The sequence below is a fragment of the Thamnophis elegans genome, chromosome 7 (genome assembly GCF_009769535.1).
Source record: "Thamnophis elegans isolate rThaEle1 chromosome 7, rThaEle1.pri, whole genome shotgun sequence".
In the NCBI taxonomy this organism is placed as follows: Eukaryota; Metazoa; Chordata; class Lepidosauria; order Squamata; family Colubridae; genus Thamnophis; species Thamnophis elegans.
The window spans coordinates 73,906,972-73,925,342 of record NC_045547.1 but is presented as its reverse complement, the minus strand read 5'-3'; positions in this window follow the sequence as shown (position 1 = coordinate 73,925,342).

The following is an 18,371-nucleotide window of genomic DNA, read 5'->3' as shown; positions in this document are numbered from 1 at the left end:
TTATACTACAGGTAGTCCCCGACTTATCACAGTTCGTTTAGTGATGGTTCAAAGTTACAACGGCACTGAAAAAAAGAGGCTTATGTCCATTTTTCACAGTTATGACCTTTGCAGCATCCCCATGATCATGTCATTAAAATTCAGGCGCTTGGCACCTGCTTCATACTTATGACTTTAGCTGCGTCTCAAGGTCATGGGATCATCTTTTGGGACCTTCTGACAAACAAAGTCAATGCCTAATTCACTTAACAACTGGGTTACTCACTTATCAATTGCAGTGATTCACTTAACAACCAAGGCAAGACAGGTCGTAAAATGAGGCATAGCTCAACAAACGTCTCACTTAACCACAGGAATTTTGGGCTCAATTGTGGTCGTTAAGTCCAGAACTAACTGTAATTGACATTACAGTCCCAACTTTCAAAAGGGTTATAAACTTGGGACAGAGCCCTAAGCTGCAAATATCTGAATGACCACCAGAAGGAACAGTTGTTCAGTATCTCTTTGCAGCCCTCTAGTGGACACATAGATTTTTACAGTCCAGATCTGATTAAACTCCATGGGACATAGACATTCAAGATCTCAGAAGTGAAGACTTGCTTGTCCTTTCCAAAGTTGTCTCAGTGGCAGCCTCCTTCTCCTGTCCCATCAACATAAATGGATATTTTCACTGCATTATTGCTGCAAAAATCATGAAATGAGGAGCAGAAGTCCTTGGAAATGTTGCCGCCTGGGTCTTTTGTTTTTTTTCTTTGCTTTAAAAGGTTCCATTTCAGCAGGAATTTGTAATTTCCTAACAGTATTTGAATTGTTGGTTAAAAAACAACCCTCATAATCTACTCCTCTGGGATTAAATCGGAACTCTGAATGGACTACCTGGGTACAGTGAAACTCTCTTGGCAACTTTACAGAAGTTGTTTGCCACTGTTTTCCTCTGAGATTGTCTTTTCTCTTATCAGTCAATTTCTCCGGCCATGGAATTCTTGGTGGTCTCCCACCCATCACTGACCAGCTATGGCCCTTTTTAAAGATTTTCTGAGCTTGATATACAAGTCTGTCCATTAAAATGCAAGCAGGGAAAATTGCTATCTTCCTCATTCAAATATGTTTCCCCAAATATCTTACCAAGATAAATAGGACATCTTTTCTGTTAAAGAGTAGGTCGAAATTTCTTTTTTTAAAGAAATTCCAAATTTTAAGGACACTAAAGTACAAATGAAATATATCCATGCTAGTTATATCAGTTATAGTAATTAATCAAGGAAAGTCAAGTTACAAAATTACAAGGAACTGGGTATGTCTAGTTTAATGAAAAGAAGGACATGATAGCAGTGTTCCAATATCTCAGGGGCTGCCACAAAGAAGAGGGAGTCAAAATATTCTCCAAAGCACCTGAAGGTAGGACAAGAAGCAATGGGTGGAAATTAATCAAGAAGAGAAGCAACTTAGAACTGAGGAGAAATTTCCTGACAGTTAGAACAATTACTCAGTGGAACAACTTGCCTCCAGAAATTGTGAATGCTCCAACACTGGAAATTTTTAAGAAGATGTTGGATAGCCATTTGTCTGAAGTGGTATAGAGTTTCCTGCCTAGGTAGGGGGTTGGACTAGAAGACCTCCAAGGTCCCTTCCAACTCTGTTATTCTATTCTATTCTAAAATTACCGTATTTATCGGCGTATAACACGCAGTTTTAAAACTAAAATTGCAAGCTTAAACCCTGCCTGCGTGTTATACGCCGATACTCCGGGTGGCAGAAGCCCGGGACCCAGTCAAATTCGCTGCGCAAGGTGAAACGGCCGGCAGCAGCCCTGCTCTCCTGCTGCGGCTTCTGTTTCAATAGGGAAGAAAACTTCCTTTCGCTTCCCGGGCTTCTGCCGCCCGGCAGAAGCCCCGGGACCCAGTCAAATTCGGGAAGCGAAAGGAAGTTTTCTTCCCTACTGAAACAGAAGCCGCAGCAGGAGAGCGAGGCCAGCGTCCGTTTCAGTCGCTTCCCTTCTCCGTCTTGATTGCTGGAAGCAGTAACAAACGGCGCGTCTGCTCCGCATCGCCCTGACAACCACCCCAGCCGGCGGCTGCCAGGCCTCGCTGGAGTCAATTGCAAAGCTGCGTTCAGCGCTTTGAGGACCTGAGGCATCTTGGGAAATGTAGTTCCCTATCAGAAAGAATGGAGTAGCTGCGAATTTGTAACAACATAATATAACTTGGTGCTTCGCAGGTTACGAAAATCTCGTTTGATTTGCACACTGTTTTTTAAAAGTTAGATAAAGAAATTATGCTGTGAAAGCGACTAGATAGCCCCCCTCCCCTTCCTGTGTGTGAGAAAGGGAAGGAGAGGAAGGAAGGAGGGAGGGGGGAGGAAAAGAAGAAGGGAGGGGGGGAGAAGATGGAAGGAGAAAAGATGGATGGAAGGAGAAAGAATGGAAGGAGAAGGAGGAAGATGGAAGAAGAAAGGAAGAAAAAGAAGAAGGGAGGGAGAAGGAAGGAGGTAGGAAGAAAAGGGGAAGAGAGGGAAAGAGCAGAAAGACAAAGAGGATGAAGTTGATAGGCAAGAGGAAGGGGGAAGGAAGGGAAAAAAAGAGGGAGAGAGTGAAGATGAGGAAGAGGTTTTTGGTTTTCCAAAAAGCAGTGATTCTGATTAAGTTTTTTTGCTCAAAGAGGTGTTTTTTTCATTTCATATTTGCCTTTTAAGAGGAGTTAATGTTATAATTCATGTTCTAATGTTATAAATTTTAATCCAACATTAAGTTCCGAGCTTCCAAGTCATTTATTTTTAATGAAAAAAAATTTTACTCAAATTTTTGTGTTAAAATGGGGGGTGCGTGTTATACGCCGGTGCATGTTATACGCCGATAAATACGGTAAATGTATTGTTCAGCCACAGTTAAGTGCAATTAAGTTTCCATGTCATAGAAAGCTATTCACATCCCCTTACCAAAGAAAGTCGTATTTTAAAATGTTTAAATACTTTTTTAAAAAAAAAAAAACTTTTAAGTAAAAATTGTTACCAGGTGCAGATAAAAAGCACTGAAAGGCATTGCGAGTGATGTTGATATAAAATAAATTTGGTGCTTAATTAAATCTCTGATTCCTTCCTTGTTTGCCTGCCTTTCATTTCCCTGAAAACTGCAGCTTCATCTTTCTCTCCGCTTGGTACAATGTTCCTTACGCCCCCAGAAAATTAGTATGATGGGTTATATATTTATGCAATTATAACAGAGAACTATTTTTTTGGACCAAAAAATTGGAATGATAACATAGCATTTTATTATGATGCGAGTGCTCACAGCTATCAGAATTTAAACCCGCAACCTAAGCTGCCTATCCACCCACTTAGCCGTATGTTCCATTTAACTTAATATAGCTTGTTTCTATTCTGGAATAACAGACTTTATTGCATTTAAACAATTTCGGTGACTAATTCCTCTTCCAAGTAGATGATTGTGCTGCAAAAACCCCTTTCAAAGGGCTAAATTAGTCAGGCTTATTTGCAAAGAGAGATGTTTAGCTTCTCCTATGCACCTGCTTTGCTATTGTAATGCACGAAGCCTCAATCAATTACACCAGTTGCTTGCTCTTCTCAACTTGGTTCTTGGGGGCAACAAGAGGAACATGCAACAGCAAAGCACAGCCAATACCCTACCTGGGCTTTCTCCCTTCCAGATGTTCTCCTCCACCCGCCGTGGCTCCGAGTTCTCTCAGTTAAGGACACCTTCTTAAGTTATAAGAGCACACCAAGATGCATCACAGGCTGCGTGGCTGAACTGGCTTCCGGAAGAAGGATGAAACTCTCAGCTGCCGCCCCCGACCTCGCTCCAGCCTGGTCAGCAGCCCCGCCCTCAGGAACACTGAGATGGGCTTCCACAAATAGCTGGAAAGTTATATTAAGAAACTGTCTGATGTCCTGCCAAGGTTTTTGATATTCTTCCAGAGTCCAGAGGTCAGATGCTGTTTATTTAGAGGCAAGATAGGTGCTTTGTAAATCATCCAATTGGTACTACTTTAATGCAAAGAACACACACACACACACACACACACACAAAAGGTCTTCTTTTTTAGTTCCACAATTGGGCTGAATTCAAAAGGTAGGAGATCAGCTCTCAAGTTTTTGAAAAGGCTTGTAATGGTTGGCATTTGGGCCATGAATCTCTAGGACCAAAGAGGGAACTCCATGGGGAGAGGGGAACAGGACGACTGCCTGCCTACAACAAAATCCATAAAATGCATTTTTTTTTAAAAATCCCTTAATTGTTTTTTTTTAATTACTTTAAAACAAAGGAGCACAATTTCCATCAGCTTGAGGCAGGGGTGAAACCCACTTACTTTTGCTACCGGTTCGGTAGCAATGTGAGCGAGCAGGCGCCCCCCCCCTCCGCGCATGTGCAGAGCGACGAAAAGGTAAGGTAAGGAACAGCGAGGAGGGGAATCCGCTGTGCCACGCAATTTAGATGAGCTAGAAAGCAGGAAAGGCTGCTTTCTAGCTAATACAAATCACGCATCACAGCTGATCATCGGAAAAAAACGGTTCTCCTGAACTGGTTTCATGTTTTTTTAAACTACTGGTTTGGGCGAACCAGTTACATTTTTACTACCGGTTTGAGTGAACCGGTCCGAACCTGTAGCATTTCACCCCTGGCTTGAGGTCTTTGCAAAATAATGCACAGCATGTCAAAAGATGGAAGATGGACCTCTATCAAAGGAGGGGTGGGAAGTTTGAGTGGGTGAGATATAGGAGAGGACTTTGGTTGAATTGGAATCATGTCTGCGGTTTTGACTTTTTTTGACACACACCTACTCTCTGAACTCTCTCTAATCTCCATAAAACTTCATAAAGTGTAAGATAGGAAATGAAGAAAAGCTTTCCTTTCAAGGGACTTGCGAGTTATAGAATCGACACAGGTGGGCCATCAATGGCCCTCCTTGGGGCACTTTTTTACATCCTTTTTAAAATGAAAGAAAAACTTTACAGAAGATTTTCCCCCCAACAAGCTGAGCTGAAACTCCATTCATGGGAATATCTCCGTTGAACTCCTGGAGAACAATTTAGGAGAAAAGATGACTTTCCAGAGACGGACTGACTGCTATTTCTGTCCTTCATTTTTCACAAAACTCCTCAAACAATAAAACCGATCGTTAATTTCAGGGAAATTGCAATGCAGTTTCATACCTTCAGGAAGTGCTCCATAACACATCTGGATGGGACGGTCCCTGTGCCAGATATATGTACTTGCATACATTTTCAAATGAAATTCCGAGGTGTATCAAGGTAAGATGGGATGAACCAAAAACACATATTCTGCATGCAAAAAGTAAGAATATATAAGCCCTGAGCTCTTTGTGTCAAGAAACACGGAAGGAGCTGCTCACAGGTAAGAAGTATTGATTAGACGCCAGTAGGCATCAGCCAGGAGTCTCAAGACTTATAAATTGTATTTTCTAGGGAAGAGAAGCATTCAACCTGTGGGACCCTTTCCTGTATTCAAACCTCTGCAAATCATACATGGGATAAAAATGGAACACACTAAGAAATGGATTTGTAAACACCCAGCTCTTTCTAGTCTATAAAACCAAAGCAATACCCAACTTTCATTGATGACTAGAGTATAGAGAAAGAAAACAAGCTAAAACTGAAGAACCAGCTCTTCGACAGGCAACCAGTGTTAAAATGAAGAAATAACACAAGGTGTGTGTGAGGTGTGGACAACGCCTCACTAGTTGGTACTACATTCCAAGGGAATGTTAGGGAGTTGGTGGGAAAGGCAGTAAATTAATGGAGTTCCTGCTGTAATATTTGCAAAAAATATGACAGGAACAGGGGGGGGGGGGCAGCAAGGTTGACTCTGCCGTCCATCCTTCCAAGGTCGGTAAAATGAGGAGCCAGATTGTTGGGGGCAATGTGTTGACTCTGTAAACCGTTTAGAGGGGGCTATAAAGCACTGTGAAGTGGGTATATAAGTCTGAGTGCTATTGCTATCAACCAATCTTGCAATATCATGGAAAGCTGTAGACTAGACAGGAAGAACACAAGGGCAAACTACTTAATACTGTTGCTAAGTGAACTACAAGGTCACTGTGAGTCAAACTCAACAGGGGTGTCCTTGTTTTGTGTCTGGTAGAAAATACTGTATATAGCAGCTCCAAATTAAAACAATACTTCTGTTGCCTTGCCGTCCCATTTCCTTCTCCCTTATTTTCCTTTCTTCCCCCTTTTGTCTTTCCCTTCTTGTTTATCTTCCTTTCCTGTCTTCCATTTCTAAAAATCAGAGTTGTACCCCCACACAACGAAAGTAAAGCACCAATGAAAGAATGTAATGAACAAAGATAGGTTTCAAAGGAAGAGCCCTTTTTATTCCTTTGCACTGTCCAATCTCCTAATCAGTGGTGGTAAGATTATTCAGTCTTCCACAATCAGTTTAAAGTGAATTTAACACCCAATCTGAAATTCCTGAGGGCCATTTGAAAACCATTCCTAAATGAATTTCTATGGGTTTCTCTCTCTTGAGGTACAAACTACACCAAGGTGACATTCAAAGGGAATTTGCAGATCCAGGTCAACTTCTGCAAAATTTCAACTGAAAATTTGCAGGGGAATTGATCAGAAATAAGTTTCCCTGAACAAATGAAATAAATAACTATAGACAAATTTCACCATGGGAAAAACAGTCATTTTTACATCTAGCCATTTTGGGACTCCATTCCCCCTTAGTTTGTATAACTTAGTTTTTATAACTATTGAACAGGTCATCAAAATGGCCAATTTATAAAATGCTACAAATATGGCTTTATGCACTAGAAATGTTTTCTCTTACTTATTGTTTATTTATTTGCTTTATTTATTGTGTCTGTGAGTTGTGGGTCATTGACAGCCTTCTGATCAGGTCTGCATCTTTCCATAAATATCTAGTAGAAGTCATACCCATCATTACATCGTCATGTCAATGACAGGAGTACCTAAATAAAACATTTTTCCCCCCACTTTCAAAACAAGCCCTGAAACACTGTCAGGAATTCTGTGCCCTGAGTTGCACAGCGAAAAACTTTAGCTAATTTCCAACTGCACGGAAACTCAGGGACCTGAATTAATCACTCAACTATTAATGAGTATTATAGTGAAAAATTAAGACATTTAATCTAAACAGAAGATATAGTTCATTAAAAATGTTTCTCTTATGCCAGTGATGGCTAATCTTTTTGTCGCCGCATGTCCGCACCCATAAGGCAATGCACATGCGACACCCCCTGGTCCCCTGTGCATGCATGTGTGATGCCCCCGCACTCCCCTGCCCATGCACATGTGAACACCCCCCCCGTGCCCCGTTTTGGGCCTAGTAGACCTCCCTGCAGCCTCCTGGGACCAAAAATAGGCTACAGGGGCACGCGCCCCCATGCTCGCTCCCACACATGCATGCATGACCCCCTTGCCCCCCTGTGTATGTGCACATATCTCCTGCATGCGTCCCCCCCATGCATGCGTGGCAGAGACCCAAAAATCAGCTGGCCTGTGGGAGACGCGCGCACATGCACGATAAAGCTAAGATGAGGTTATGGCTCATGTGCCCACAGAGAGGGCTCTCCTATAGGTTCGCCATCAGGGTCCTATGCCTTTCAAGCAATAATATCTAGTATAATATCAAATACAATCAAATATAATGTATTGAAATGCTGTGATCCACTTTGATTGTCTACTTTTCTGTAAAAGTAGCAACAGTGGAAAATTAGAGCCCATTTTCAGATAAGAGATCAAAAACATTCTGAGCAGGAAGTAAATATCAAATCTGCTCTTTGTTCCTTTCTTCCTTTTCCTTATAAAACAAGTCATTCTAAAGAATTGTGCGAACAGTATGAAGGCTTAGTCTGAAGTTGCATAATCATTCTGTGATCCTTTATTTGCAATATTTTCATGGGTTGATATTAGATTATCTGTCAGGGCAGCTTTGACTGATTTCGTCTGGACTCCAAAAAGCTTTAGTCAAAGTACCTTTGGACGCTGTTTTAACACAAACACACATAAATATTTTCATAGAGCTTCAACATTATTGTTTATCAGTCCTTTACTCTTACTTTCCAAAGCAAGAAAGCTGAGAAGTGGTGACTTGATGCGAAAGATAATGTGGTACAAAGTAAAGATTTTTTAAAAAAAATGAGGACAGGTTGCACAACTGCTTGTAATTCTTCATGCAGTGTAGTTCTCGGAACATAGGATAACAGAGTGCTGAAAAGTGAAAATGTGGAGAGATTTCACACATACCTAAACGTCAATCCTTGTCTCTAAATATTGTTCTCCTAGTCCTAAGCTGCCGTATTTACAAAATGGTTACAGATTCACTCCAATGCACTCTTATTTCTGATCTCATGTCAATGAATCATGCTAACCTCTGACCTTATTAAAAGATTATTATTATTTTTTGCCTCTGTCCAGATTCACAGCATTATAAGTATAAGTATAATCTTTATTGTCATTGTACTTACATACAACGAAATTGGTTTTAACCTCACTGGTGCAAAATTATAACAGAAACGAAAAAAGAAAGAAAAAGAAAAAAAATACTAGCGTGTGCATGGAGTGATTGTGGTTGTATTTAAAAGTCTCACAGCCCAAGGATAGAAACTACCTTTAAACCTGTTTGTTCGGCTGACTATAAGTTACTGTGCAATCATTTCAATAAAACTCAGAGAGAGAGAGAGAGACGTACCCTCTTCTTACAAACTGGGCAAATTTGTAAGAATGAGTATGATTTATTCCAAAAGACTTAATAACTCGATTTGCTAGAACATCGTAAAGTGTCATCCTACTATAAATATTCTTTCCTGGGCTTTTCCAGATGTTCCCTGTTCTTTTTCATCTTAATGCACATTTATGGGCTGAGACTAGCAAGAAAATAGTCCCGCTGGGATGATATTAGGACAATTTGAGTTCCATTTATCAATCTCTTTCCATCCTTTTAAGCAGACTTCGACTCCTGGTGATGTCATGGATGTGACTATAGAAAAGTTCGTCACAGCAATAGAAATAGTTTTGGGATTTTCCTGGAGCCTCCCTTCAAAATAGTGACCTTTTCTGTTCCTGCTTAGTGTCGCAAACCCAGTTGCCATGCTGAGACTCTCCTGGTTATAATGCAAATGATTCATCATCAGGAATCACAGAATAATTATGCAACTTCAGAATACAGTTTTTGTACAGCTTATAAATAGACACTAAGAGCGTATTCTCCCTGTGTGTTTTTCTTCCTCGTGTCTAGAATAGCTTGCCAATTATTTAGGATTTTTTAACATTTTAAGGACTGCTCATTAAGGGGGGGAGGTGTCACCAGGCCTTATTTTCCCTTCCTTGCTCTCTTCCCATCTTCTCTCCTTTTTATTTCCTCTTTCCCCTTTCCGATCCCTTCTTGGCTGCTCAAATGCAAAAGGGGAAACATTTCTCCTTCTGTTTTGTTGTGCTTTTATTTTGTTTTTGCTAGCCCTCTGCCAGCAAAAACAGAGCCCGGGGAGCTGTGCACCCCACCCGCCCGGTCCCATTTTCGGCCATGGTGGCCTCCTGCAGCTGTCTGCCAGTGAAAACGGAGCCCGGGGTGCTGTGCGTGACACACACACACCCGAACTCCGTTTTCACTAGCAGAGGCCCTGTGGACCAGTCCTTTGCTGTTTCCAGGGCGGACCCGTGGGCCAGATCTAAGCACCCCGCGGACTGGGATCTGGCCCTCACGCCTTGAGTTTGACACCCCTGATTTATAGACAGAAATACCCCCAAAGCACAGATGGGAGAACTGTACGGTAGGGTAAGTGTGATTTCATTCTGTATGTTCACCATGATTTCGCACATTCACCTGAAATACAACCCCTAGCAAACCTGTGCAAGAAGCAACACATGAGGTGAGTTTTAAAATCGGTGAAGGTCAACAGGGAGAGAGAAAGAAGGGGAAAAAAGGAAGGGTGACAAGATATCCAACAGGAAGCAAAAGGGAAAAATAATTAAATGCTTCTAGGTCTATTTAGATGCTCGATGAAACTCACTTTGAGAACAATCTGTTTTTAATCTCAAAAGGAAATAATGTATACTAAGCCATCTCCTTCAGTTTTTCTAAGGGCTTGAAAAACTGCCATCAAAATATCCAGAAATAGATGTAGAGAAATCTCCTGCTTTGTTATTACAGGTGGATTCTATTTTGCCTTCATGGAGGAAGACAAAATTTTATAGCTCTATTGGTAGGGGGGGAAGCCCTGATGGATATTTAATGATGCCTCTTTGGCATTGGCAAGCAGAGTTGGTTGATTAAGGCTATATGTACTAACTTGTCTGCCAAGAAAAAAATTGATATTGCTACTAATAATATATTCGCAAATGGATCTGATTTCCTTCCATTGTTCTTAAAAGTGAAGAACTTTCTTAATTTCTAAAATCCTTTTTAAATTACATATTTTCAATACTGACATGCTTAAAAAGAAAAAGAAAGCTAGGGAAAATTTTTATTTTTGAGAGATCTCTACTCTAACGGTGGGGTGTATGAGCAAATGGGATATAAAATTAAATTACGGTTATTATCCCACCGCTAAAAGTTCAAAATGAAGGACGCGGTGGCTCAGGGGCTAAGATGCTGAGCTTGGCGATCAGAAAGGCCAGCAGTTCGAATCCCTAGCGCAGCCTAACAGGGTGAGCTTTCTGCCAACCTAGCAGTTCAAAAGCATGCAAAAATGCAAGTAGAAAAATAGGAACCACCTTTGATGGGAAGATAATAGCGTTCCGTGCACCTTCACCGTTTAGTCATGCCAGTCACATGACCACGGAGACATCTTCGGACAGCACTGGCTCTCCAGCTTTGAAACGGAGATGAGCACCGCCCCCTAGAGTCGAAAACAACTAGCACCTATGTCCGAGGGGAACCTTTTCCTTTAAAAGTTCAAAACAAAACTTAGGACAACGGGCAAGCAAACATTTTGAATGCCAGGTGAGAACAAGGAAATGGAAACAGATTTATGCAGCTCAAATTTACTGATGGAGGAATTCATGTGGGCTGTGAAATGGCTCATTGTTTTTAACCATCTGGATTTTTCCTCCCGGTAGGCATAATCTGGGCCCTATTGGAACATCTGGTCTGCTCAGTCTTATTCACCACCTTTATCTGCTTGTGGCATGCTCTAACACAAGAGCTTCCTCTGAATCTTGGTTTAAAATAGACTTCAAATAAGGATGGAGATGATGAATCATCTAAGAGCTTTGAGGGAATTCACCACATTTTAAGAAGCTTAATGGAATTATCTCTGGGATTTTATCTCTTATTCCATCTCCAGTCCACTTGAATGTCAGAGATGAAATATCCTTCGGTAATACCTCTAATGATTTGACAACGATCATCCAGGCACCCTCTATTTTTTTTAAAAAAAATCCTAGTTAACATGGTCATTGTTGAGAATTCTCGGAGTTGAAGTTCACATGTCAGGAGGATGCCCTGCTAATGTCTGAATATGAACATTCTTTCTGAAAATGTTAGTAAGAAAACTTCAAATGTATTTTATCGATTCTCCAACTCCTAGTCATCTATCGGTGTGCGCTACAAAATTGTTTAATTGGTTTTTAATGGTTTTCATTAGTTGTTTATTTGTAACTATTTTGGTCTCTCGTTATTTGTATGAGCCACCCAGCGTCACACATGTGAGATGAGTAGCAGGTGAATTGAGCAAATAAAATAATGTAAAATAAAAACATTGGATATTATAGCCTTGAAATGCGGAGTCCCTGGTTCTCTCTGAACATGGTTGTTTTCTTGCAGACATTTCATTGCCCAGCTAACCTCATTAGTGCCTCATGGGCAATGAAATATCTGTAAGCAAACAGCCAACCTCAGAGAGCACCAAGGACCCACAATTCAATCTTGAGACACAAATATTGTCTTCAACTGGAACATCTTGAAAGACGTAGCTTTTTTAATCTGGACTACAAGTACCAGTGTCCACAAATTAAGAGATAAAGAAGTGAAGATGGTAGCAATACAAGCAAAGTTTTGCTCATTCTTGAGATGATAATCCTGATATTTTTGTCTGGAATATCTCTAAAAGGAGGAAAAAGGTATGGATGAGGCAAAGGGGATGGAAACAGCTAAAGCCCAATTGTTGCCGTTGTTAGTTGCGAATTCGTGTCCGACCCATCACGACCCCATGGACAACGTTTCTCCAGGCCTTCCTGTCCTCTACCATCCTCTGGAGTCCATTTAAGCTCACGCCGACTGCTTCGGTGGCTCCATCCAGCCACCTCCTTCTCTGTCATCTCCTTCTTCTTTTGCCCGCAGTCTTTCCCAGCATTAGGCTCTTCTCCAGTGAGTCCTTCCTTCTCATTAGGTGGCCAAAGCATTTGAATTTCATCTTCAGGATCTGGCCTTCTAAAGAGCAGTGAGGGTTGATCTCCTCTAGGACTGACTGGTTTGATCGCTTTGCAGTCCAAGGGCCTCTCAAGAGTCTTCTCCAGCATCATAGTTCAACGGCCTCCATTCTTTGGCGCTCAGCCTTTCCTATGGTCCAACTTTCACAGCTATACATTGCAACTGGGAAAACCATACCTGTCAACAACTTGGGGATGTTCTTGGGAGAACGTATTTAAAAAGTCAAGATGGTAGTATAATTTTTAAAAAACACAATGACACTACAAAGTGTGCAATGTGTGCAGTAATGTTCTACTTGAACTCAATAAGTTGGTAACTTAGATGGGGTGGGCCACCAGAAGCTCCCCAGGACTATAGGCTAGCCCAGTGCTTCTCAAAACCTTGGGCACTTTAAGATGTATGGACTTCAATACCCAGAATTCCCCATCCAACACTTTGAACCCTTCTCCCCTTCCCTAGATCTCATTTCAAAGGTTGTAAACCTTTGGAGTTTTCTCTCCAGGAAAATGTTTGTAAACCACGGACACTTTTAAGTGTTGTGGACTTCAACTCCCAGAGTTCTTGGTGGCTGAGGAATTCTGGCCAATGAAATCCATCTTAAGGTAGCCATGGTTAAGAAAGTGGGTGTATTTGTGTGCGGGGGAATTCTGAAATAGAATAGTGGCCGACCACATCTGTATTAATGCCAAGAAAAAAGGAGCTGATTTTTTACTCAAGGGGGAAAGTATAATTTATCTTCTATTTATTCTCTATAAGGCAGATCACGATAAAGATGGAGCTCACAACCAATGAATCCATTGCCTTTTAGAAAACCATTTCTTCCCTTTGGAAGGAATCTCACACCCTAAACCCGTGGTGGCTAACCTATGGCATGTGTGCCGGAAGTGGCATGCAGAGCCATCCTGCGAGGGACACGCAGCCTCACTGTCTCCTCTTCCATGTTCATGTGCGCGCACACACGTTGGTCAGCTGGCCTTCGTGCACGTGGGAGTGCCGGAAGAGTAGCATTCTGGCACGTGCGCAGACCGGTACCCAAACTTCTGGTTTTCCAGCAGCTGTTTGTTGGGTGCACACCTGCGCTGGTACCCAGCACACGAAGGATAGCAAGGCCGTGCGGTCCAGTTTGCATGCCATTTCTAGGTCAGTACGGGGTGACGGAAAAGGTTCGCCATCACTGCCCTAAGCCAAAAGCACTGGCGCCTTCTGGTTTGACTCCATCAGCCTTGCAATCCAAAACCAAAGAATGCCGCCAGATGGTATGCCCGTAGTATCCCTGAAAAATTGTTGACTTAAGCATTTCCCCCCCAATTTGAATTGCTGCAACTTTTAATGCCCACACAGCACATGGTATAATTATCGCAATTTTACAGCTGCCCTAACAGAGAGATTGAGATATCAGATGACTTGCCCAAAGGTCAGGGAGGAAAGTGGGAATAAAAGCTGCAAATAGAAGCTGTCTATTTCCTGTCTTCTGGACAAGCAGCCATGAATCCTACTTTCCTGTTGGAGACACTCTACGAAATACGCCCGTGTCACCATGGAAGGGAGTAGGTGTTTCAGAAACAGGATGCAACCAATTAATTAAAACATCCATATTAGGATATTCCTGGCTAGGCAAAGCAGAAATCAGATAAAAGACCTCCGAACAAAAATAATAATAATTCCTAAACACAGCTTGACATTATTCTGCAACATCGGAACCCTCATTTTTTTAGTCATAAGATGAAATCCAGAAGGATCTCTTTAATATTGTCATACTGCAACTGTAATCCAGGCCAGGCTTCTCTGGATAAATGAGCTTAGTTTTTAATGTCTCCCACGGTGAGGAATGGATAGCAATTTATGCTTGGGAAGGATAGTGCGAGGTTCCCCTGGGCCTTCAATAGAAATGAACTTCTGCTGCACCACCGGCTCCTTCCTGGCAGAGCAATAGAGAAGTAGAATTATTGCCGCAGACTTCCCCAAGTTGTCATTCCCAAGAAAGGAAAAGCAAAAAAAAAAATATTAGCTGATCGGCTAAATCCTCATAACCCTGCAGTGCATTACGTTCAGCTTGATGGATAGCAAAGTCCTCAAGGTTAAAATGATGTGTACATGTAGGGAGATAGATTTAAATGGTTTGCCAAATGAAAACATCTGGAACGGGATGAGTAACACTGGGAAAAAGGAATTCTGCTCATCCCAAGGGGGGGTTGTCGAAAAAACCCAAGATGAGGGCTGCGACTGCATGATATGAGCCCCACCCCCATTTAATGTATCTATCACATGCATGGATCCATAATCCAAGAACAATTTCACAGTGGCTATTAAATGTATCTTTAATACGGTAAAGGTTCCCCCCGCACATGCATGCTAGTTGTTTCCCGACTCTAGAGGGCGGTGCTCATCTCCGTTTCAAAGCCGAAGACCCAGCGCTGTCCGAAGACTTCTCCGTGGTCATGTGGACAGTATGACTTAATGGCGAAGGCACACGGAACGCTGTTACCTTCCCACCAAAGGTGGTTCCTATTTTTCTACTTGCATTTTTTTACATGCTTTCGAACTGCTAGGTTGGCAGCAGGTGGGACAAGTAACGGGAGCTCACTCTGTTATGCGGCGCTAGGGATTTGAACCGCTGAACTGCCAACCTTTCTCATCGACAACCTCGGTGTCTTAGTCTTAGTTATTGTTAATAACAATGTAGTAACTTTGTATTAAACTTCTACAAAAGTCCGTCTCCTGCAACACGGCATCACCCTTTAGAAGTAGCAATAGCAATAAGACTTATATACCGCTTCATAGGGCTTTCAGCCCTCTCTAAGCGGTTTACAGAGTCAGCATGTTGCCCCCAACAACAATCCGGGGCCTCATTTTACCCACCTCGGAAGGATGGAAGGCTGAGTCAACCCTGAACCGGTGAGATTTGAACAGCCGAACTGCAGAACTGCAGTCAGCTGAAGTAGCCTGCAGTGCTGCATTTAACCACTGCGCCACCTCGGCTCTTTTAATTTTAATATCAGCACTGGGAAAAGGGAGACTACGACCGTCCCTCGCACGTTGACTCTATGGTCACGTGATCAAAATTAGGGCACTTGCGTGTATTTGTGATGGTTGCAGCATTCCGGGGTCATGTGATCACCATTTCTGAGCTTCAGAGCCAGCTTCTGACTAGCACATTCCATGGGGGAAGCTGGATTCGCTTAACGACCATGTGATTCACTTAACAGCGTCAACCCCGAAGCTGACCTGACTGATTGTTTTGAGAACGTGACAAACTTTTACTTTTGATTAGGTGAAAACCACGGGAACCTTCAGAGTTGGCTTTCGCCAGATTATGTGCCGGTATGATATATCTAATAAAGCTATTTTTTGAGGAATCTACCTGCCTTTGAGTTTTGCTCTCTAGGGGTCTATTACTTGGACCCCTAACAAACAGCTGCAGTCATTCGCTTAGCAACTATGGCAAGAAAGAAGTAAAAGCGTGCATAACTTACTTAACAATCGCCTCCCTCAGCAACAGAAATTATAGTCACGATTGTATTCATAATGTCAAGGACTACCTGGATTGTTGCCACAAAAATCTACTCAGCTCCTCCATGAACTCCCAGAGCAGAGCTCAACTCTAGAATATCTTCTTCTTTTGCCCATCCTTCCCGGAACTCTTTTTTGCTCACCGCCTTCATCCTAGCCCAGGGATGACTAACATTTTTCTTCTCGCGTGCCAAAATCGCGCAACAGCTCACACCCATAATGCAATGCGCCCTGCCCTTCCTGCTCCTGTGTGCATGATCCTCCCTGGGCTACTCCATCCCCACGCATGACGTCCCCTGCACCCTGTTTTGGGCCTAGCAGGCCACCCTGAAGCCTCCTGGGACCAAAATTGGGTCGTGGGTGGGTGGGGAGTGCACCACAAACCCCTGCTGCCCGTTTCTGGCCCAGCAGGCCTCCCTGCAGCCTCCTAAAACAAAAAAAATGGGGCGCGGGGAGCGCTGCATCCCCTGCACTCCCCCTACATGCCCGCATGCCCGCATGCATGGCAGAGATCATGATGGCGAGCCAATGGCCGTCACCCATTTTCATCTCTCTTGGGAGGGGGTCACAGGCATATAGGGAGAGCACGGGGGGATGCAGCATCTGCACCCCGGGTTTTTTTTTGCTTTAGGAGGCTACAGGGAGGCCTGCTAAGTCCCTACCTGAACCGGGAGGCCCTCATAACAGTCACTCGTGCCCTTGTGACCTCTAGACTGGACTACTGCAATGTGCTCTACATAGGGCAGCCCTTGAAGAGCATTCGGAGACTTCAGCTTGTCCAGAATGCAGCCGCGCGAGCAATCGTGGGTGCACCTTGGTTCACCCACGTAACACCTATCCTCCGTGAGCTGCACTGGCTGCCTATTGGTCTTCGGATACGCTTCCAGGCGCTAGTCGTCACTTATAAAGCCCTTCATGGTATTGGACCTGGGTACTTGAGAGACCGCCTGCTGCCAATTACCTCCACTAGACCGATTAGATCCCACAGACTAGGCCTCCTCCGAATTCCATCCGCCGGCCAATGCCGACTGGCGACTACCCGGAGGAGAGCCTTCTCTGTGACTGCTCCGACCCTCTGGAACGAGCTCCCCGTGGAAATTCGAACCCTCACCACCCTCCAGGCCTTCCGCAAAGCCCTTAAAACCTGGCTGTTCCGACAGACCTGGGGCTAAAGAGCTTTTGCCCCCCTCCTCGAATGGTATGGTTGTTGTGTGCTTTTAAATTGTGTATTGTTTTGTTCGTCTTTTTATCCCTTATCTGTATCCCCTTCCCTGACTTGGATTGTGAGCCGCCCTGAGTCCCCTTCGGGGAAAAGGGCAGCATATAAGTGCAATAAATTCAATTCAATTCAATTCAGTTGCCACATTTCCCATCTCCAGCCTGAGTTGGACCCGTGCTCAGACGGCCAGTGCCTTCCATTGGCACCAACATGTAGAAGCCTGGATTGTTAACAACGGTGCCACATCTAAGCCAGGGCAGTCTAGAACAAGATTCCAACGAGACCCTGAACTATTTTCAGTCGGTTTATTAGGACATTTTTGCATAGCTGCCCTGTTCAGACAGCAATGCATTCAGAAAATTATCCAACAAAAACGCAATGAAAAGTTAGCACACACCGTTAAAACCAACAAAACCAATTAAAAGGTAATTAGAACTAAAATGCAACATCTGCTGTTCATGACCTGGTCAAGGGCCAAGACTTAACAGCTTTTCTGAAGGGCCTACAGTGAACAGATCACAGCAACCCCGGAGCAACAAAGCTGAAAACGAAACAAATTGAGCCCTGCTTTACTTATAATCCGTTGAGCAAATGTGTTTTTCCAAAACTCACGTACTCACCTCTTTATATATATATATATATTTTCATGTTAAACAATGTTATTTGAAAATCTACAATGGGAAAGTAAACGGGGGAATTCACAGTAGTCTCCCTATGGATTGCATTCTGATGTGCATTCTGAAGCCTTGGCGTTAAGAAATTTCATTGAGGCCAAGCATTAAAAGTATGAAAACCACAATTACCCCAAAACTGGGATCCGGACCAGTGGTGAGTCCCCACCAGTTCAGACTGGTTGTGGTTTGAGTCGCTGGAACCAGCAGCGACCCAGGCCTGCCATGCCCTCGAACCAGTTCTTCGGGCACCGCCATCTTGTTCTTTGCTTCTGCGCATGCACAGAACAATTTTTATTGTACTGTGCATGCGTGCACAGCGTGCATCAAGTCACACAGTGCACCGACATGCGTGGCACAGCCACAAGCGAAACGGCAGTAGTGACTCCCAGAACCCAACTCAATCTGGCATCTTGATGTTCAAGAAATTAACACACACACACACACTCCAGCCAAGACATACTTTCATACATCAGAGCTGTTAAAAATAACAAAAGAGGTATTTCACTTCAGCCACCTCAGTTTTGCACAATGAGCGCAATCGGATCTCTGTAGGTGGATTTAGAAGCCCACACGGAAAGGATGAGCCGGTCAAGACCCA